The 20,322-nt window shown below is 40.1% G+C and overlaps 1 protein-coding gene across 2 annotated transcripts in view; it reads left to right on the top strand.

The window, feature by feature from the left end:
* The window catches only part of Golim4 (golgi integral membrane protein 4), a 78,087-nt gene that overhangs the window by 6,425 nt on the left and 51,340 nt on the right, over nt 1-20,322 (top strand). The window lies entirely within an intron of this gene.

Genomic DNA, 20,322 nt, shown 5'->3' with positions numbered 1-20,322 from the left:
TCTCCTCCCTCCCTCCCTCCCNCCCTCCCTCCCTCCCTTCCTTCCTCTCTCTCTCCCTTTCTTTTTTTGATCCTATTTTAGGGAAGAAAAATACATAACAACATCTTACACAACAGAAACTTAAGAGTTATTGCTTTTCATTTAGACTAAAACATACTTACGTTCTATCAAAACATATTTGTGACTTTTACTGCTAGGTGGTATGTGGGATTCATAGACTTGTTTAAAGAGAGAGGTCTGTGTGTCTATCATACGGTCAAAGAAGAATGGTAAACCTCTTTTCTTCTGAGAATAAATTTGTTCTGGTAGAATTATGGACTCTATTTCCACAACTAATATTTCATAACATTTATCGAGGGCCCATGATGGCAAGGTATCCTGTTCAGCACCACTTCAGATATAAGGAGCAGTCTGGGATTTGCAGGTGTAAGCACTTGGCCATGTCAAGATGAGGTCTATTGAAATGAAGTTACCCCACTGTAACTTCCTGTCTGGGTTGCTTCTTCCATGAGCTTAGTGCTTCTCATAATCACCTAAATGTGTTCTGAGAAAGTCAGATTCAAAGGAGGATTTCAATAAAAGACGAAGAAGTAATTAAAGTATGAGGATTCAAATACAAATTAGACTAAGAAGTAAGAGGTGTCACTGTCTGCAGCAGTCTGTCAGGGTTTCGGACATGGGCTGCCACATGACAAGTTGATTTTTAGATGAAGCAGACGCTACCTGAAGTAACACTGAATCACACGGCACAAAACTTATGGTCCCTGCTCGAGGCTGCTAGACTCTTTCCACAACTTCAGGCAAATAACAATGTAGATTCGCTTTATAATCCCTAATCTCATTAAACAATCCATTGTCATTCATTAATGCAGTACACATCACCCTTCCCATTTCCAAGGCAGTGGGTAAAGTTTTCTCATCAGAAGTCTGTCGTAGGGGGAGAGAGACTCTTGGCAGCCCCTCTTTGGACAGCCGTTGACTGGCCTGGGGAGACTTCAGGTGAGGGTGTCTGAAGGCTTGAGGTTTAGGAATGCACTAACTGGTCAGATCTGATGGGAACACTGAATTTCTCAGTTCCCTAGAGTTTGAGATGGATAATTCACTCACCATGTCATTCAAGCTGAGCCCAGAGCCAGATACCATTTGCACTGAGAAGGCAGCATTGCCCATTGACCTGTGCTCCCTGAAGTCTAGAAGCAGCCCCCCTTTTGGTTTCAATCATAATGGTATTGCTATTTTTAACCAATGATGTATGCTTCCAAATGAAATGTTTATGCTCTTTGTTTTCATTGGCCCATGAATGGTTAGACTGAAAACATGTCTGCCTGTCATTGCTCGTCACTAATAAGCCTTTGCTAAATGGCCCCATAGCCTGGAGGAACAAGCCTATGAGATAAATTGCTTTGTGACTGTCTGACATTTAGAAAATATTGCTTTAACTATTTTTCACACATGTCACAGTGTGGTTGTGAGTGGGACCCTGAAAGTTGCAGTGTCATTGTGAAGGATAGGCACCGTAAAGCATTTGAATGATGTAATTTGCTTTCATTTGAGGATGAGTGAATCAAAAAATTAGAATCACTTTAGTGGAGTCGAATACTCCATCTTCTAGCTTTCATTTCATTTAATGTGTTTTTTTTTTTTTAATTGAAGTTTTTGTTACAAACCACAAAACCTTTTATAAATAGTGGTCTTCAAGAGAGCTTTGGCATTTCTTATAAGATCTCTTAAGTATAGGTGCAATGCTAAAATAAATATAAACAGATTACAGTTGGGCAGATGATAATTATTTGGTTATTTAACTTTGAATGCAGCAATTTATCATGTTTACATTACAGAGATTTTATGTTATAAACAGTGTCAGTGATACTGATTCAACTATTCAGCGGTTTTGTTTTTGTTTATATTGTGTTGGGAGGGTAATTGTGCACATGTCTGTGCCTGTATATAGAGGTCAGATGTCAACTCTCTACTTGACTTTTAAAAAATTGTGTGTGTGTGTGTGTGTGTGTGTGTGTGTGTGTGATGTATGGGTATGATGTGTGTCATTGTGTATGTTCATGTGTGAGTGCAGGGACACACATGCCAGAGTATGCAAGGACAGGTCATAGGACAACCCTGGGAATCAGTCTGTAACTTCAGTCTTGTTTAGACTGTTTCGCTTGTTTTATCTCTCATCACACTAAGCTTGCTGGTCACCACACTTCTAGGGATTCTCTTGTTTCTGACTCCTATCTCACTGATAAGAACACTGGGATTACAGATGTGAGCTACAGCATCTGGATTCAAGTTGATTCTGGAGAATCCCACTCAGTACCTTAGGCTTGTGTGTCCAGCATTTTCACCCTCTGAGGCATCCCACCCTTGCCTGGTTTGCTTGCATGGGCTTGGGGGACTTAAACACTGGCCTTCATGCATGCTACAAACTGAGTTATATATCCAGCTCCAGTTGCTCAAGCTTTTCATCAGCACTGAGAGAGAATGTTAAATAGACTCGAAGTTCTATTTCGAGGTCCTGATGATGGTGTAAAACAAAGAAAGTAATACTGATGTCAAGAATCACTTTTAGTCATGCAAGTGTGCCACCTCTTCAATTCCTGCAAAGCAGTCCTTCTGGTTGTATAAATGAGTTAGGGCTCAAAATTCAGAAATGCAAGTTTAGTCTCAGTGTGGATGAGGCTCCCTGGGTGTCCTGTGATACAGTTTCTTCAGTGTAACTTTAGGTCTACACCTCCCCTTCCTTGGAACTTCAAACCTAAAGGAAAAACGATCAGTTTTTAATGCCGTGTCTACCTTCACAAGACAGGAAGGATACATGAAGGTGTTTGCATTCTGAAATGTCAATGGAAGAAAGGAATGAGGAAGTCACTGATACATAGCAACTCTGAAATCCGAGGAGAGATACTCCATTGGGTCCTCAGCCCTCGACAATGGCACTCTCCAGGTCTTTTGTACCCCCCAGGGCTCTTGGTTATATTCTTTTTTTTTTTTATTTAAATTGTTTTTATTAGATATTTCCTTTATTTACATTTCAAATGCTATCCCAAAAGTTCCCTATACTCTCTCCCTGCCCCTGCTCCCCTACCCATCCACTCCCAATTCTTGGCCCTGGCCTTCCCCTGTGCTGGGTCATATAAAGTTTGCAAGACCAAGGGGCCTCTCTTCCCAGTGATGGCCGATTAGGCCATCTTCTGCTACATATGCAGCTAGAGACTCGAGCTCAGGGGGTACTGGTTAGTTCATATTGTTGTTCCACCTACAGGGTTGCAGCCCCCTTCAGCTCCTTGGAGTCATGCACCCTGTACACGCTTGCTGCTTTGCCGTTTCTCTAGCATTCTCTGTCAGTGAAATGTGGGAGGGTCTATAGGCTCTTCTTATGTTGTCCTTTCTTTCCCCGTTGGTCCAAGCTGGCCATATTTTGATAAGAATCTTCTCAAAGATTTTGTGAGTTTCCTGTGACACTTTGTAGATTTTTGTCTATTTGTGCCTGTCCCATTCATGCAGCTTCTAGAAAGGAGTCCTCTGCTCTGTGTCCATGCTGGGACAGATGAGCAACAGATCTCTTAAATGTCTGCCTTTTCTTTAAGCTCATCGATAGACCATGAAACCTCCTAAGACCCAAACTTTCTCCTTACACTTCGGTTAGGAGAGTCTGTGACAACCTTTGGAGGCCCTTCAGTGTGGCATCGTTTTTTGTTTTCATTTTTCCATGCTTTAACAGAAAGATTTTATAGCTACAAGCTGGGCTTCTATCTAATGATGTCATGCATTTCCTGTAGTGTCATCATATGACCTTGTTTTTTGGCCTTGTTTTTCAAAGAAATATTTATTCATTTCAGTGTGTGTGTGTGGGGGGGGGCGTTTACAGAGTATGTGTGAATACATGACATGTGTACAGGAACCCTAGGGGTCAGGAGAGTGTCCTATCCAGTGGAATGTGAGAGAGAGAGCTGTGAGCTGCCATATGGGAGCTAGGAACTGAACCTGGGTCTTCTGAAAGTACAGCAAGGGCTCTTGACCACTGAGACATGTCTCCAACCATGATGCTATCGTTTTTATTTTATTTTATTTTTATTATCGTTTTATAATTATGTGGCTGTCTAGAGAGACTGAAAGCCTTCAACCCATCAAGCCATGGGTTTCTTTTATTGCCTATCCATGTTTTTCATACTACATACTACATGTACTCCTACAATAAAGGAAAACTGGTGGAATTATCAGTATTTTTTTTCCTAGGAAATCTCTTTAATTGGATCACTCAATTCATTTGGCAATTTTTATTCTCAGTATATCTGCAGGAGACAGTAGATCAAATAGCTACATGGAAATGTGGGTAGTGATGACATTTCTATGCTCCGTCATTTCTAAATTCCAGTGAACTTTTTCTTTCTTATGTTTTAAAAAAGTCTATCCATCCATCCACCCATCCATCTAACCATCCATCCATCCATCCATCCATCCATCCATCCATCCATCCATCCATCCATCTAACCACATCCATCTGTCGTCCATCCATCCATCCATCCATAGATGGTTTTAAACTTCCAACTTCTCTAAACCATGTGATCTAAACTAGTACTCTTTTTACCATGTTCAGCTCTCAGCACATTCTCACATTTGTATTTAGTTTAGTTTTGAGGAAGGGTCTTACAATATAGCCCTCACTAGCCTGGAACTCTCTATGAAGACTGGATAGAACTCGAACTCAGGCTTCTGCTTCCCAGATGCTGGGCTCAGAGGCTTTACAACACCACATCTGGTCTCGCAACTTTAGATTTTTATGGTGGCACCCTCCTCTAAAACCTGAATTAATTATTTTTCTGTAAAGCACCGCGTCCCCAAACTTAATTGGCTCCAAAAGATAGTCATTGCCACCGGGGCTCTGTAGCAAGTGAGTGTGTGAGCCGCAGCAGCATTGTTAAGCAGGACTCGAGTCGTCTCAGAACTTCACTGGACTTGAGGGCTGCTTCAGGGTTTACTTGCATTGTCTGGAAGGCCTTGGAAGATTCTCTTCCAGTCTTGTGCTCATCCCGGCCCCTTCATTAGACTATCTTAAAACATAAAAGTGGGAAAGAAATCTGAGGGACCCAGGACATGTGTGGTAAGGTAAAAAGACAGACAAAATTAAGGCTATACAGAAGAAAGCAAAACCCTTTACTTGGATTTTAATTTTTGTTTCCTGCTGGCCGAGGAACAGAAACTTCTACACAGCCAACAAAGTCAAGCCTGATTATAGAAACAACATTCCCTGTTACAAAAGATTCCTCCAACTAGTATGTTGTAAACAGCAGAAGAACTATGCTTGTTCAGAGCTAGAATGCCTGAGACCTGTAAGGGCAGCCATATCCACACACCTCCTCCATCCATTGTTCTAAACAGTGTGCCCCATGAAGCCACATTGACACAAAGGAAACACAATATGAGGAATAAGAAAGCTTCATGCTGCTGTACTTAATTTCAGAACTTCACTTGCTATTTAAACCACAGTTCAGATTACATCCTTTGAGCAATGTTAATTAACTTAAGCCACAGAGTCACAGGGCTGGCTACTGTAAAGCTGTCTGTATGTGACACTCTTTAAGAAGCCTGGAACTACACTGGAGTGCACACTGTCCTGTCCTCTGTGCATCAGTTGCTCAGTGCTGGTCCTTAAGTGGAAACCGTGTACGATCCCTTATTTCTGCTTGAAAAGCTTGGTAACTTCATTCTTCCTTCTCTCTGCTTTGTCCTGAAATTCTTTCCTGTGGCACAGTCAAAACTTTGTACCTGAACGAGGGTTCCCTGTAGACAGAACCCTTCAGGCTACCTGCAGGAATGCTGCCTGTGTCCTCCAAGTATCGAAGATGAGAGGGGAGGTGTTTTAATTACAGGAAGGATGTTGGAAGCCATTTCTCATCATTTTTCCATATTCTGTTAGGTTGGAATAGACCACTGAGTTCTGTTTCCAACCAGGGGAGCATGGCTTTAGGATGTAGGGCCTTTGGGAGCTGGCATAATGTGAGACTTATTTGATTATTTTATTGCTATTCTTGTTATTTGACAGTATCATTAAGACCTAAGCCATTAGGTATATATGGAGTTCTGCATGGGTACCACGCACTCTTCAAAATTATTTTCTCGGGTTATCTAACATAGTCATTTTATAAAAATATTTTAATATGTACTACAGTATAATTTTTAATTAAATTTGAAGCATATTAGCAATAAGTAGACACTGAAATCTAACTTTTGAGGGCAAGTATTTAATATTTAGACCATTCAATCTTGGAAAATGGAAACTCTGTGATTGCTTGAAGTGCAAATACAGGACGTAGGCTTTTGCAGTAAACAGTAAAGGGAAGGCATGCACACATCTGGGAAGTTTCAAAATTCCTTGTGAATATTCACCACAACTAAATGTGACTGATCACTTAGACAGTAGAGAGGGAAGCAGTCCCTTGTGTGGTCATTGAATAGGGTTTTTCACATGCTTCTGTCTTATGAATTACAGTCCACACTGAAGATCTCATTTGGTAGAAGCTTTTTATTCTATAGAGTTCACTTCTCGTAGGAAGCCATCTTTGGCTTTGAAAACCAGCAGCGATTGCCTGACTGTCATTTCAGTTTGTTCATTCAGCCCTACTTTGAAAGTCAAGTTTAACATTTTGCTATAAACAGTCTTAGATAATATTAATAAAACTAAAAGTTCAGCCTAAAAGCATATTGGGGGAAAGTCATTTGATGTTTTCTGGATAGTTATAATTCTAAGTTCAAAGTTTTCTCTGTCTCCTAAACATATCTCCATAACTTAGAATGTGTGAGATAAGTGTTTCTACTTTCCATTTGACCTCCGTTGGACTTTCTAAATATATTCTCTTCTTTGTCTGCCTTCGGCTCTGCTGAAGTGTATTATCTGTTCTCATCACGTTTGTGTCTGATATATCTATCCTCTACCTGAAAGCATTTTACGGCTTAAGTCATCGCATATTATAATGGATTTCAGTATAGCATTTTAATAAACAGTAAGGTATATTTCAAGTCAAGGGGAACAGCTGAATGAATAAAGTGCTTGCTGTGTAGGTCTAATGGCCTGGAGTTCAGATCCCCAGTAATCACTTAAAATGTCAGATGCAGTGATACAGGATTGCATCCCCATAACTGAACAGGCAGGAACAAGAGAGGCCCTGGGGCTTGCTGGACCACCAGTCAGCCAACTCCAGGATCAGTGAGCAACTCTGCCTCAAAACGCTAGGAGAAGAGCAGCAGAGGCTCAGACCAAATATCTCTGGGCTCTACTTGTGTACACACACAGGAACCTCCGTACACCCGCACCCGCACCCGCACACCTCTATGATATTTGAGAAATGAGTAGAGGGTATTTTGTTAAAAGCTGTGTGGGGCCGTATTCGAGTCAAGACTTGAGAGCTGTACTCTATCCAGTGAGAAGCTGCTGTTCAATTTCTGTAGTATCTCTTAGTCCACTCCCACCAAATAGCACTGTGTGTGTCAGATTGTTGCTATGATACCAGCTGACACCGCCCTGCAGTATTAGCACAGATCACCCAGGTTTCTCTGGTGAATCTTCATTCCCTTCTGTGATCCAGAAGTCAACATTAGGAAAAAAAATCTCTTCATGTTCGGTGGTATTGTATTGAGATGATGTAGCGAGGCTTTCGGGGAAACTGACATATGGTATTTTTCGTCTTAGCTCTGAGTTTGGCTGGGGTCCATCTGGCTTAAGCTCCAGGATGCTCTGTTTTGTTCAAAGTGTCCAAGGAAAAAGTAGCAGTTGGCAATCTGAGTCGATGGTATTTAGGAATGCATGTGAGATCTTGTATGTAAATTCCAGGAAGTCAAGTCACCTGAAGATTCCACAATAAGTATACTATGAATGAGGTTTTGGGGGCGGGCTAAACCTGTATAAAGAAAGTCTGTTTTGTTCTTACTCTTGGCCTCTAGATCATCTTCAAACACCTCCTATTTCAAAACAGCTATTGCCTAAGACCATGGTGAGCGCCTGACCTGTAACCTTCTATCCATTAAGGTAGGATCTGTGAGAGTCCATGAACTTTCTGAAAACTTATGTCAGTTCTCTATAGGTTCCTTTGTTTCAGACAGAAACCAGTGGTTCAGTCGAACACTAAAAGTGTCAGTGACCTAAAGAAGGTTAAATCCTACCACTGTAGGGCAAATTCCTCCTTCTCTTGTTAAATCCTACCACTGTAGGGCAAATTCCCCCTTCTCAGGTTAAATCCTACCACTGTAGGGCAAATTTCCCCTTCTCAGGTTAAATTCTACCACTGTAGGGCAAATTCCCCCTTCTCAGGTTAAATCCTACCACTGTAGGGCAAATTCCTCCTTCTCAGGTTAAATTCTACCACTGTAGGGCAAATTCCCTCTTCTCAGGTTAAATCCTACCACTGTAGGGCAAATTCCTCCTTCTCAGGTTAAATCCTACCACTGTAGGGCATATTCCCCCTTCTCAGGTTAAATCCTACCACTGTAGGGCAAATTCTTCCTTCTCAGGTTAAATTCTACCACTGTAGGGCAAATTTCCTCTTCTCAGGTTAAATTCTACCACTGTAGGGCATATTCCCCCTTCTCAGGTTAAATCCTACCACTGTAGGGCAAATTCCTCCTTCTCAGGTTAAATTCTACCACTGTAGTAGGGCAAATTCCTCCTTCTCAGGTTAAATGCTACCATTTTAGGGCAAATTTCTCCTTCTCAGGTTCTTCAAGTATATCTTAGAATTTTACCTCCTTTGTATCCAACCTAGGAACACGTTACAGATGGCTTCTTGGGGCCTCAGTCTATAATGGGTGGTTAGTGATAACTGTTACTCATATACCCAGAGCCTTAATCACATAACTGCCATTCCCAATTAAATGAGAATCCTGATTAGAAATGTACATGGCATCTAAGGAATCGACTCCCTAGAATTGATTAATAACAGTTTAGTAATTTAATACTAATATCTAATAAATAATAATAATGAAAACCAGTAACTGCTTAGTAATTTAATAACAAGTGATAATAAAAGAATGGAACGTTCACAAAAAAATTACTCTTTCAAGTGATGTTGTTTGACTTGAAAATAAGCCTCTGTCATTATCATTACCATTTTAAATTTAGGAAAATTGCAAACACACAGCAAGAATACTGACAAATTTAAAACTGACATGCAGGCTACCTAATTTATAACACAGGTTTCTTACTAATATAATCCATTCTGTTTCCAATACTCCCTCATCCTGGAACTAAAAGTGAACTCTTAATTTCACAAAGTGGGTTGGACTCCTGGCTTGTCCTCTCAAAGAGCATGTAACTTCTCAGACTCTACCAGGGCTGAGAATATTCACAAAGTGAAGCCTGAGAGAGCACACCTGTACTTAGAATTTACATGGCTAAGGCAGGACAGTTACGAGTTACAGGTCAGCCTGGATCTCATGGTGTCTCATTTGAGGTTACTTTAAGAGCTGGTCGCCTTGGAGACCCCTTTCCATTTCTAGTAGCTGTGGTCTTGGGCAGTGCTGATGGCTCTTCCAGCTACCAACAAGAACTCACTGCCACGCCTTCTGCTTTCCTTATGTATCATCCTATGGTTGCTTTGCTGGGGACTCCACACTTGCTCTATCACTCAGCCTTATTCTTTTGAGATGGGGTCCTTCCTTCACTGATCCCAGAGCTAGGCAGCTAATCAAGAAGCTCTAGCCAATTCTCCTGCCTCTGCTCTCCACAGAGCTGTGGTGACTCTCAGGTACTGGTTCATGTGTGGCTTTTCTTTCTTTAGTTTTATTGGTTATTTCATTTATTTACATTTAAAATGTTATCCCCTTTCCCAGTTTCTCCTCTGCAAACCCCTATCCCATTCCGCTCCTCCCCCTGCTTCTATGAGGGAGTTCCCCACCCACCTACCCACACCTCTCTCACCACCCTAGCATTCCCCTATGTTGGGGCATTGAGTCTCTATAGGACCAAGGGCCTCCCTTCCCATTGATGCCAGATAAGGCAATCCTGTACTACATAAGCAGCTGAAGCTTAGAGTGAAGCAGAGACTCAAGAAAAGGCCATTCAAAGACTACCCCATCTAGGGATCCATCCCATCTATAGACACCAAACCCAGATACTGTTGCTGATGCCAAGAAGTACTTGCTAACAAGAGCCTGGTATGGCTGTCCCCTGAGAGGCTCTGTTAGAGCCTGACCAATACAGATGCGAATGTTCATAATCAACCATCAGACCGAGCACAAGGATCCTGAAGGAGTTAGGGGAAGGACTGAAGGAGCTGAAGGGGTTTGCAACCCCATAGGAAGAACAACAATTTGAACCAACCAGAGCCCCCAGAGCTCCCAGGGACTAAACCACCAACCAGAGAGTACACATGGAGGGGCCCATGGCTCCAGCTGCATATGTGGCTTTTAAAGTGGGTGCAGGAATCTGCTCTCAGTTCCTCATGCTGGCATTGAAAGCACCCTGACCATCGGGGCCACCACTCCTGCCCCTAAATATAATCATCTGTAATTTTAATGTCACGATTTTTGCTAAACTTAAGTTGCATCTCGGGTCCCCACCCTGTAAGTTACTTACTGCTGTGAGGGTTTGGAAAGAATTCTAACAGAAAGAGCTAAATACTAGAGAGGTTCTGAGAGAATGCCCGATGTTTCCAGACGTGTCACCTTCAGTTCATTTGGAGGGCTCTTTGGTAAGTCGTTGAAATAACTGAGGTTACAAAATCAGGATTTGGAATTTTTTTTTTTTTATGTTACCTTTTCTAATCGAATAATGGCGCACAGTAGTAAAATAATAAAGCTCAGTTTGTCACAGTCAGTTTGGCTGTGATTTTCATCATTATGCAGCTCCTACTACCTGGACCACAGACTCAGGGTGGACACAGTTTTAGGTGTACTCTCCAAGTCTGTAGTGTCTAACTGGGGCTGCATGGATTGGGACTTAGGGATGATTTTCTTTGGGAAGATGACAGCGACACTGGACAGCCAGCGTTAACAACTCTAATCTCTCTGGGCCAGTATGTCACTTAGACAAGTCTAGAAATTATGGGGTGGTGGAGACTGCTAAGCATGATGGAATTGCACTAATGTAACTATGTCAGGGAGTGCCTGAGTGATCACACACCTTTTACCACAATCACTTTCAAAATGCCTGTGGTTTGAAATCAAAGGAAAAAGTGACTGTATTTGAAAAATCCCTTTACAGTTACCTGACAGGAATTTAATAAAGCATAATGCCAAGTAACATAATTTAATCATTTCTGTGCATATTTAGGTAGGAGAAGCAAATTTTGAATGAACAAGCCCCTGGAATAATTTCTAAGCAAAAGGAAATATAGCAAGCTTTTTTCCAAAACACTGTAGATTACTTGGGCAAATAAACTTGCTTACTGAAAAGCTGCCAGCAAGAATTGTGTAGGGAACCATAGTACGCCTTCAGACTTGCTGGGGACCTGAGTTTGGTATTTAGCACGCATATCACATGCATCACAACTACTCTTACAACTCCATATTCAGGGGATCTGATGCTATCATCTGGCTTCAGAGGGTGGACACATACACACACACATGCACCCCACACACTGAAAAAGAAAATTAAGAAAGCAAGTAGAGTATAAACCAGACCTGGTGGTACAAGACTGTAGTCCTTAGTACTCAGGAAGCTCAGACAGGAGACTGATTTCAATGATTGCTTGAGCTGTAGAGTGAGTTCAAGGAGAGCCTGGTCAATTCAGTGAGATTCTGTGTCAAAACAAAATAGTAGACAGATTCCTGGGCTTACCACTCAGTGGTAGACTGCTCATCAATCATATCTGAGACCCTGGACTCAATCCTTATTGATGGGAAAAAGTAGCTAGCTACATGTTTTCCCGTTGGGCTTTGATTACAATTCTTTTAGTGACATAGCATACATGGAATGTCTTTTCCAGATAAGTAGCCTGATTTTGTCAGCATAAGATTTGCTCAGGCTTTGGGTTTATTTTATATACTGATATAGCCAAGATATAAGAAGGAAGGTTAGAGCATGTCTCCACAGACAGGTTTGGACATCTGAAATGTATGCAAACTTCTGTTGTGTAAATGTGCTGCTTTTCTTTAAAAACATATACCCACTTAAATTCCGTTGTAAGCAAAATTAAATGAAGTAATGAAGCCATAGCCGGTTAGTCACAGCTTCAGCACCTACCATGACAGCTATCTCTGCTTATAAGCAAAGCCTTGGGAAAGGCTTGTGGGGAAAGCCAGGGAGAGAGAAGTCTTGCCTTTGTCTGTCTTGTAAAGAACTCGTCTGTTTTGAGCATTTCTGCTTTTCAGGTTGTATATTTATTCTTCCCATGTTCTGAGAGAATTCTTTGTACATAGGTAAAATGTGTGTGTATGCCAATGTGTGAATATCATTCGTGTGTGTTTATGGCAGTTTTTCAATTATCATATTAGTTAGATAACTCTAATAGCAATTTCTTTGTCTTAAACTTCAGTTCTTTATGTCTCAGCCTAAGAATGTCAGAAGCTCAGCGTTGGTCCAGAGGTAGACACAGACTTGATCTGTGATGAGGGTTTCCCATTCGTCATCTTCCCATGATTTTTGTATGTCTTTCTAATGTATCCATTGTGTCTCCTAAGAAAGGTTTCAGAGTGGGAACATGCCTCTTCTTGTTAAGCCCTACTGAATGGAACTCTTAAGTCTACCAACCCAGCAGTGATTCCCAGCAGGGTTCAAGGTACTGAATGTCTTTAGTTTGGTCCTTAGCTGACACAACAGGGAAATCTAGCCTTACCTTTAGTATCCTTCATCTTGATTTTATTAACTTTTGTTTTGTTTTCTCCCTTTGTAACTTTTTCCTTAAATGTTTATTCAACAGTCTGGTTGGCACCACCTAGAACTGACACCAAAGAGCCAGTTCTCGTTAATCCTTTTATATACAGAGGCTTTTCTTTCTATGGCTTGAACCATTTTAATCTCAAGTGATAATTTTCCATTTCCACGTCTACAACCTTTTTTGCTTGTTTGTATATCTCACTGAGTGACATTTAATACCAATTATTGCCTCAGTTTGTCTTGTTGACTGAGCCCCTGCAAAACCAGAACCTATTGCCTGGATAAAGGGTACTGAATAAGACTTTCATAGAACTATATTTGCACTTTTTAAAAAAAATGCTGATATATCATATGCATGCATGGAATTGTCTGGTTAAAACCCCACTATCCTATATAATTAATATATGCTAATAAAAATAGATATGTTGCATCTTATCAAATGAATATTTTCATTGATAAGGTTTTAGGTATTGGTCAGGGAGAAGCTGGCATGCAGAGGACAAAGAATGATCTCAGGGACCCTTCCTCAGGCACCATTGACTTTGTGTTATGAGAGTGTCTGTCTCTAGCCTGGAACATGCTAAGTAGGCCAGACTAGCTGCTAACTGAACCTCAGGGTTGTCCTTGTTCTGCGTCCCCAGCACTGAAATAAAAGGCAAGCACCACCACCCCTGGCTTCCCCCTTCTAATAATATGTATATTGAAGTATAATTACATCATTTCCCCTTTTCTTCCTCCTTCCAATCCATCCATTGTACCCATCTTGCTCTCTCTCAAATTCATGGACTTTTTGCTTTAATTAGCTATATTTTTCCTAAGTGTATAAATACAGTCGGCTCATTTTGTATAAGATTACTTGTATGTATATGATTTCAGGGCTGGCCACTTGGTATTGGATAACCAATCCTGGGGAAGGATTATTTCTCCTGCTGTGAGCGTGTTCGTTGCCTGTAGTTCTTTGTCTAGAACTGGGGACCCATGAGGTTCCCCTCATCCTTGTTAGCATGTTGTCTATAGCCTAGAAATGTCAGGAAGGCTATACTTATGAACTCCTAAGCAATAATACCTACTGTTTTACCTAGGTTTTCAGGACTTAATTCAGGTCTTCAAGCTAAGAAGGTTAGTACTTTACTGTCTGAGCCAATTCCCCAGCCAATTTTTAAGTTCTTCCTCTGAATTTATGTGAGACTTAACTCAACTAAGATGGTAGGTGTCCACATGTTTTTTTGTTGTTTGTTATTACTTACCACATAGTATCCCAGGACTTTATAACAATTAGTTATAAATATAAAGTAGGTTTGCAACTTTTCATTTCTCTTTGAAATTTTAGTTTGTTCTACTTTCCCTGTATTGTTTTAATTTACCAGCACAATTCCTTCAATGGATATCTGTCAGCTATTTCAGGAACTTCCTGAGTTCATGTCCATCTCAAGATCTTAAGACCCACTATGTGGTCTGTCTAGAGTGTTCTTCCTTTCCTCTTAATCACAAGTTATTGAGCCCTCTGCTCAGATTTCAACCACTCAGGCCTTTTCTTGAAGAGAACTCTTGAATGATCCATTGCTGCATAACAAGTACTCCAAAACATAGTTCTTTCAGGTGACAAAAAAGGCCATTTGCTATTTTATGCACCCTACTTCCCCCATACATCGAAAAGTTTACTTTTCTGAGTGATCCCAACTCGGAAATTTTCATAAGGTCATCTTATTCCTTGCCTATCTTAATTTCATGAGATTGTAAGGACTTAGTGTGGACAACTGATATTTCATCCCCAGTATTCCAGGGATCAAATTTAGAACAATGTCAAAAATATAGTAGGCAATTAGTGCTTTTGATAAACATATGTATATAGGTTTATATTTTAGACCAGTTTTTTTTTTTAGTTCTAAAGTATTCTTTTTTATTTTATTGAGTAGATCTGTATAAATGCATTCTAAATTTTATCTGCCAATAACTTCTCACATTTCCTTCCTACCTCCCCTTCTCTCACAATCCACCTTTTTTCTTTCATTAGGAAACAAATAAGTAATAATAAAATAAACAGGATAATAATAAAACAAAATATCATAAGATAAAATAAATACAAACCAGTTGGAATAGGACAAAACAAACAAACAGAACCAAAAGGGGGCAAAAAACACCTGGAAGCTATAATATGCACACAAATGACATGTCAGGAAAAAAAAAAAGCCTGCTTTTTTTTCCACAGCATTGCTTTAGTTAGGGTTTTACTGCTGTGAACAGACACTATGCCCAAGGCAACTCTTACAAAGAGCAACATTTAAATGGGGCTGGCTTACAGGCTCAGTGGTTTAGTCCATTAACATAAAGGCAGGAGCATGGAGTGTCCAGACATACCTGGGGCTGGAGGAGCTGAGAGCTCCACCTCTTGTTCAGAAGGCAGCTAGAAGACTAGCTTCCAGGCAGCTAGCATGGGGGTATTAAAGCCCACACCCACAGTGACACACCTACTCCAACAAGTAGTTACACCTCCTAATAGTGCCACTCCCTGGCCAAGTATATACAAACCATTGCAAACATGAGAAAAAGACTTCCAAAGATGCCACTGAGTTTGTTCTTCGTCTACTGCTCGGCATGGAGCCTACTCTTAAGCATGGTTTGTTCCACAGTGAAACTCCCTTATAGGAAAGTTCTCATTTGTGAATTGAGGTAACTTCTGGGTCAGAAGTAGTAACACATGTCCGTTTCTTCTCTCAGCCCTAGGTACAGACCCTCTATGGTCCTATGCATGCTACCATCATCTCTGTGAATTTACATGGGCTTTGGTCCTGCTGTGTTTAGGTGTTGGTGTCTTCTATCCTCTCTAGCTCTTACATTCTTCCCACCACTTTGTCTGAGATGATATATAACCTGTTTTCTGTCCAGAAGGTTTGGAGTAGAGTCTGACATTTACACTGTCTGTCTTGCTGAGACCACAGCATAGCCTCCCATAGACCCCTATCATGAGCTTGTTTTCTCAGTCAATCTTTAGGACCTATCTTTATGGAAGATGTTACATGTACTTTACAAAGAGTTTTGATATGGTTTTGTCTTAAGCTTCATTGTGCACAAAGAACTGAGTTAATTATCTCCAGGAAATATTTTTCCAAATTGTGATGCACTTAAGTATATCTAAAATAAACTAACCATACTCATACCAGCTAATGAGTTCTGTTGAATCAAATTTCCTTTTTGCCTTCCCTGGGTCAACACTGCTGGTGATGCTATATGCAAAGGCCCCTACAGACAGGATATAAATTTATTAAAGTTTGTTTTACCATTTGCCTCTAATTAATATCAGCTTTGGAGTAAGACAACCTTAGAGCTCCCCCATGTTCAGTCGTTTATTCTAAACAACTGTTGAATGTTTCTGACTTTCATGAAAAAATATGTTCATCCTAGTGTTGGTATAAATAGTAGACGAGTTAGTTATGGACAGCAGGCTTCTTGGCAATTCATTTCCTTCTCCTTTAGTTCCCTTCCAGGGTGGACGGAATCTTATTTTTTAACTTGATGTCTAATGCCTTAAGAAGCAGCATCCATAAAATTCGCTTCCCTGTGGAACAGGGAAGCTCTGCTTTGTATCCTACAATGTAAGGCTGAACCAGAACTCTGGTCTTTCAAATAGTTTTCTTTCCAAAGATTGTAAAGGGCCAGGGTGATGGCCAATATTGACTCATTTGGTCCTGTCTGTGAAAGGGTATCTAGGCTGGGTTAGTTGAAGTGTGCCAACAGTGCCATCCTATGGGCTGGCGCCTTGGGCTGCATGAAAAGGAGAAAACAAGTGGAGTTAGTAAGTACCAGCATTCATCCCTCTGTTCTTTCTTCCTGACTACGCACACAATGTGACCAGCTGCTGTTGTCTCACACTCCTGTGCCATGACCATCTGTTCCCTCAAACACTGCCACATTAAACCCTTCCATCCTTAAGTTGAACTTGTCTGGTATTTTGTTACAGCAAGGAGAAAAGTAACAGCACAGGGACCATACTAGTTGAAATTCACTACAGTAGTAACAGGGGGTCTTATCCTGTATAAAATTCCAACGTCATGGCTGACCATGGCATTGGCCTTATTCTTTCTCTCTTCTTCCAACTTCAGAGAGTAGAAGCTTGCTTAACAGCTATGTTCCACTTTAGCCTCCGCCTGTTGATTATAAGTGCAGCATTGTACAGGCATCCCAGGCTCTGAGAATAAAGCCATAAGTGTTCTGTAGGAGGATCTACTGGTCACAGCAGGTCCACAAAGTCAACAAAACATTCAGAGGAAGGAATTTTTTTAATTAAACTTCCACGCCATCCAATGATGACCTTTTCCCACTCCTCCCCATGTTTTCTCAGGGTTCCGACCTTCTTGACTCATTTGGGATCAAAATCAAATGAAGTCAGCATTTTCTTTTGGCCATCAAGCTGAACTGGGTCACCGGCCTGGCTCACTAGATGGTGCCTGCCCAAACAGTCTCATCTCAGGGCAGCCCCCTGCCTGCTGTGATGTTATCTTAGTTTCCTTTTGGTCCAGTTTTTGCCACCTATCAGAATATGTCACACCTCTCTTGAGAATGTGGCAGTCCTTATTCTTTAGTTGCTCTCATGCCCCCTGGGGACAACAGTGTTTAGACTCTGCTCTTATCTTACTTTCATTCAGTTGAAATTCACTGAATGTCTACTGTGAGTTGCATAATGAATTAGAACCTTATGCCTGACATTATGAGTCAAAAAAAAAAAAAACTCATAAAATCTATGACTAAAATTACAAAAGTAGGCACTGCCAAGGAGGAGTCCAGCTACATTCTTGGCACAGGAGTCTTCATGTGGCAGGAGATTGTGAATTTGAGGCCAATTTAGGCTACATAAGAAGATCCATCCTCAAAAACCTCAAAACGCTAACAAAACCAACTGTAGCGTGAGACGTTTCCTGGGGAGACAGGTCGCACGCAGGTCCTTCTCACCCCAGATAGGAAACCTCAGCAGACCACAGTTACAAACAATTCTAAGTCCAACTTGTGAGCCAGTGAGTTTATTACAGTAACTTACAGGAGTCTGTCTGCAGACCTACTTACAGGAATGAAGAGCTTTACTTAGGCATGAGGAGCTGCTTACAGCAGTATGTATGAGGAGCTGCTACAGGAACAGGAGCAACTAAAAAACAACTACATCAGTGAAAACCCTGCCCCAAGGCTAGTGATGATTCACAAAGTTTCAGCCTTGAGGTTCTGTCTGCCATTTGCAGGCAGGCAGCTAGATAGAGAGGGTCTGTTAGAGAGCTAGGCTTTCCCTAGCAGCTGCCTCCCCTCCTGCTGACTGCTAGCTCCATCATCTCAGGGAGGGACCCTTGTATATCTTAGAAGCTTCCGTCACCTTAAGGTAGTTTCCATGAGTGCAAAAGCTGACAAGTTGGTTAACTGAATCATTGGAAGAGAATAGTAATAATAGTGATTCATTTTGAGTGTCTCTGTGTATTTTTTTTTTAGTACATCTATGAGTTTGTGTTTGGCAAGACATATTACTGCAAAGATTTTACTGAAGCCATGGTGTGAATGCAAAGCTCAAGAAGGCAAAGGAATACATGCTTTCCCAGTACATATATGTGTATATGTATATATACAATACACATATAATTATAATATATATCTCAATAACATATAATTATAATGTATGTATATAATAACATATGCATAAAATAATATTCAGCATATCTAAAGCTTCCGACCCACATAGCCTATACCACTGTCTATTTTTCTAGAGTTCTAAATACTGTTAAAGCACCAGCACTGTACATATCACGTGATAGACAGAAATGTCAGTCATCTTGACCCACCACTTATAGTTGATAAACTACAACTGAGGAAAAACAAAGTAATAAGCTTCTACCTTAGGAATGCCTGGTGAGTTAGTAAGCTCATCTTTACTTTCCAGAGCTTTCTAGTTGCCCTTGAGTGCTTGAACACCGACCATTAGAGGGAATGATTTTAAGTGAGAATGGCTTGTGAAGTAAAATAGAGATGCCATAAATCTCTAAAAACCCTCTTAAGATCTCCCTAAGGAAAGTCAGCTTAACATATCATAATACATGCTGTCTCCTGCTGCATATTTTGGAGCAATCTTTGAATGCCCGCTGTTCCTGTCATTAATTTATTTTACTTAGAGATTTTGAACATCAAAGTAACAAAACTCAATTCAGTAGATTACTAAGGAAATGGAATATTCTGGTCAATTTTAAAGTATCTATGTTAAAAAAATAAACCTGTTTCTGGATGGTTTCTGGTCTCAGTGTTTAAATAATTCTGTTGCATTTGACTTAATGTTGAAAGTTGTATGATATCTTTTTTTTCAAGGCTTAGTGAAGATTCTTAGCAGCTGTATTAATTACTTTACGTCATTGGAAATAAGAAAGGCTGTTATCAGAAACATTGGTTCTCATGTTGTGTTAATGTAGGTCAGATGTGATGTACTTTCCCCTGGGTGTAACACTTAACTGTCCTTGTTAGCAAACATTGGTCTTTCTCCTTCTTCTAAAAATTTGATGAAGAAACAAATAATAAAAAATGCAATCAGTGATAGCAATGTTAGAATCATAAATGGTACAGTATGAAATCGAAGCACTAGTTCATGATTACATATGCATTTAGAAGACATAGAGAATTTTAAGAAGTAAAGGCTTGATGGTTTATCTTCAAAAAACTAGAACTTCTGGTAGATTTTAGGATTTGTTCTACTTTTTATTTACAGGACAAATAGTGAGTAAATAGACCTTCTTATCCTACATTGCTGATTTGACTTATGGATCTAATTTCCAGTTTAAATTTTAGCAAAATGATGGTGAAAGTTAGATGAAGACAGAAGTAAAGCATCTCTCAGTGGTTTGAATGTCTGTACTGATTCAGCATTGCAGTACAACGTTCAGTGTGGGAGAAAAGAACAAAGAACAGATCAGTTGTAAACACTTTTATCCTGCACTAAGTTGATATATTTAACAATAATATGTCTTTTCAGAACTCCAAAAATAGTCACAAGGAAAGTGGAACCATTAAAAAAGCCACATTTTTTTCTTACTGGGTGTGTTAAGTGAGCAATTTTAATCATAACCTTGTGTTGGTTCTCTCTTGTGCTCAACATGGCAAAGAACATAAACCTTTTAGGAAATTATTTGTGCATTATTAATATTTGGGAAAAGCTTCTTGAATTTCTTTAGTGCAGGATTAGTCATAAGCATTTTTACTTGATTAATATTTTGTAAACATATTTAAATTAAGGAGGAAAACTTCAATTTGTAGCATCCTCTAATTTTTAGTTCCAAAGTTAAAAGAGCTAAAAATATTTTGTGTATTTTCCTAATAAAACACAAGGCTAGACAATGTTAATATATTTTGTTAGATTTCATCTCTGCTGTTTTTTTTGAGTTATGAAACTCTGGATAGTAGATAGAAGTGTTACTCTCTGCCCCATACATAAATCACATAAATCTCATATATATAAATATATATATATATATATATATATATATATATATATATAT

The sequence above is a fragment of the Mus pahari genome, chromosome 4 (assembly GCF_900095145.1).
Source record: "Mus pahari chromosome 4, PAHARI_EIJ_v1.1, whole genome shotgun sequence".
NCBI classification, from domain to species: Eukaryota; Metazoa; Chordata; class Mammalia; order Rodentia; family Muridae; genus Mus; species Mus pahari.
The sequence above is the reverse complement of the archived record's forward strand: the minus strand, read 5'-3'. Positions and strand labels throughout refer to the sequence as shown.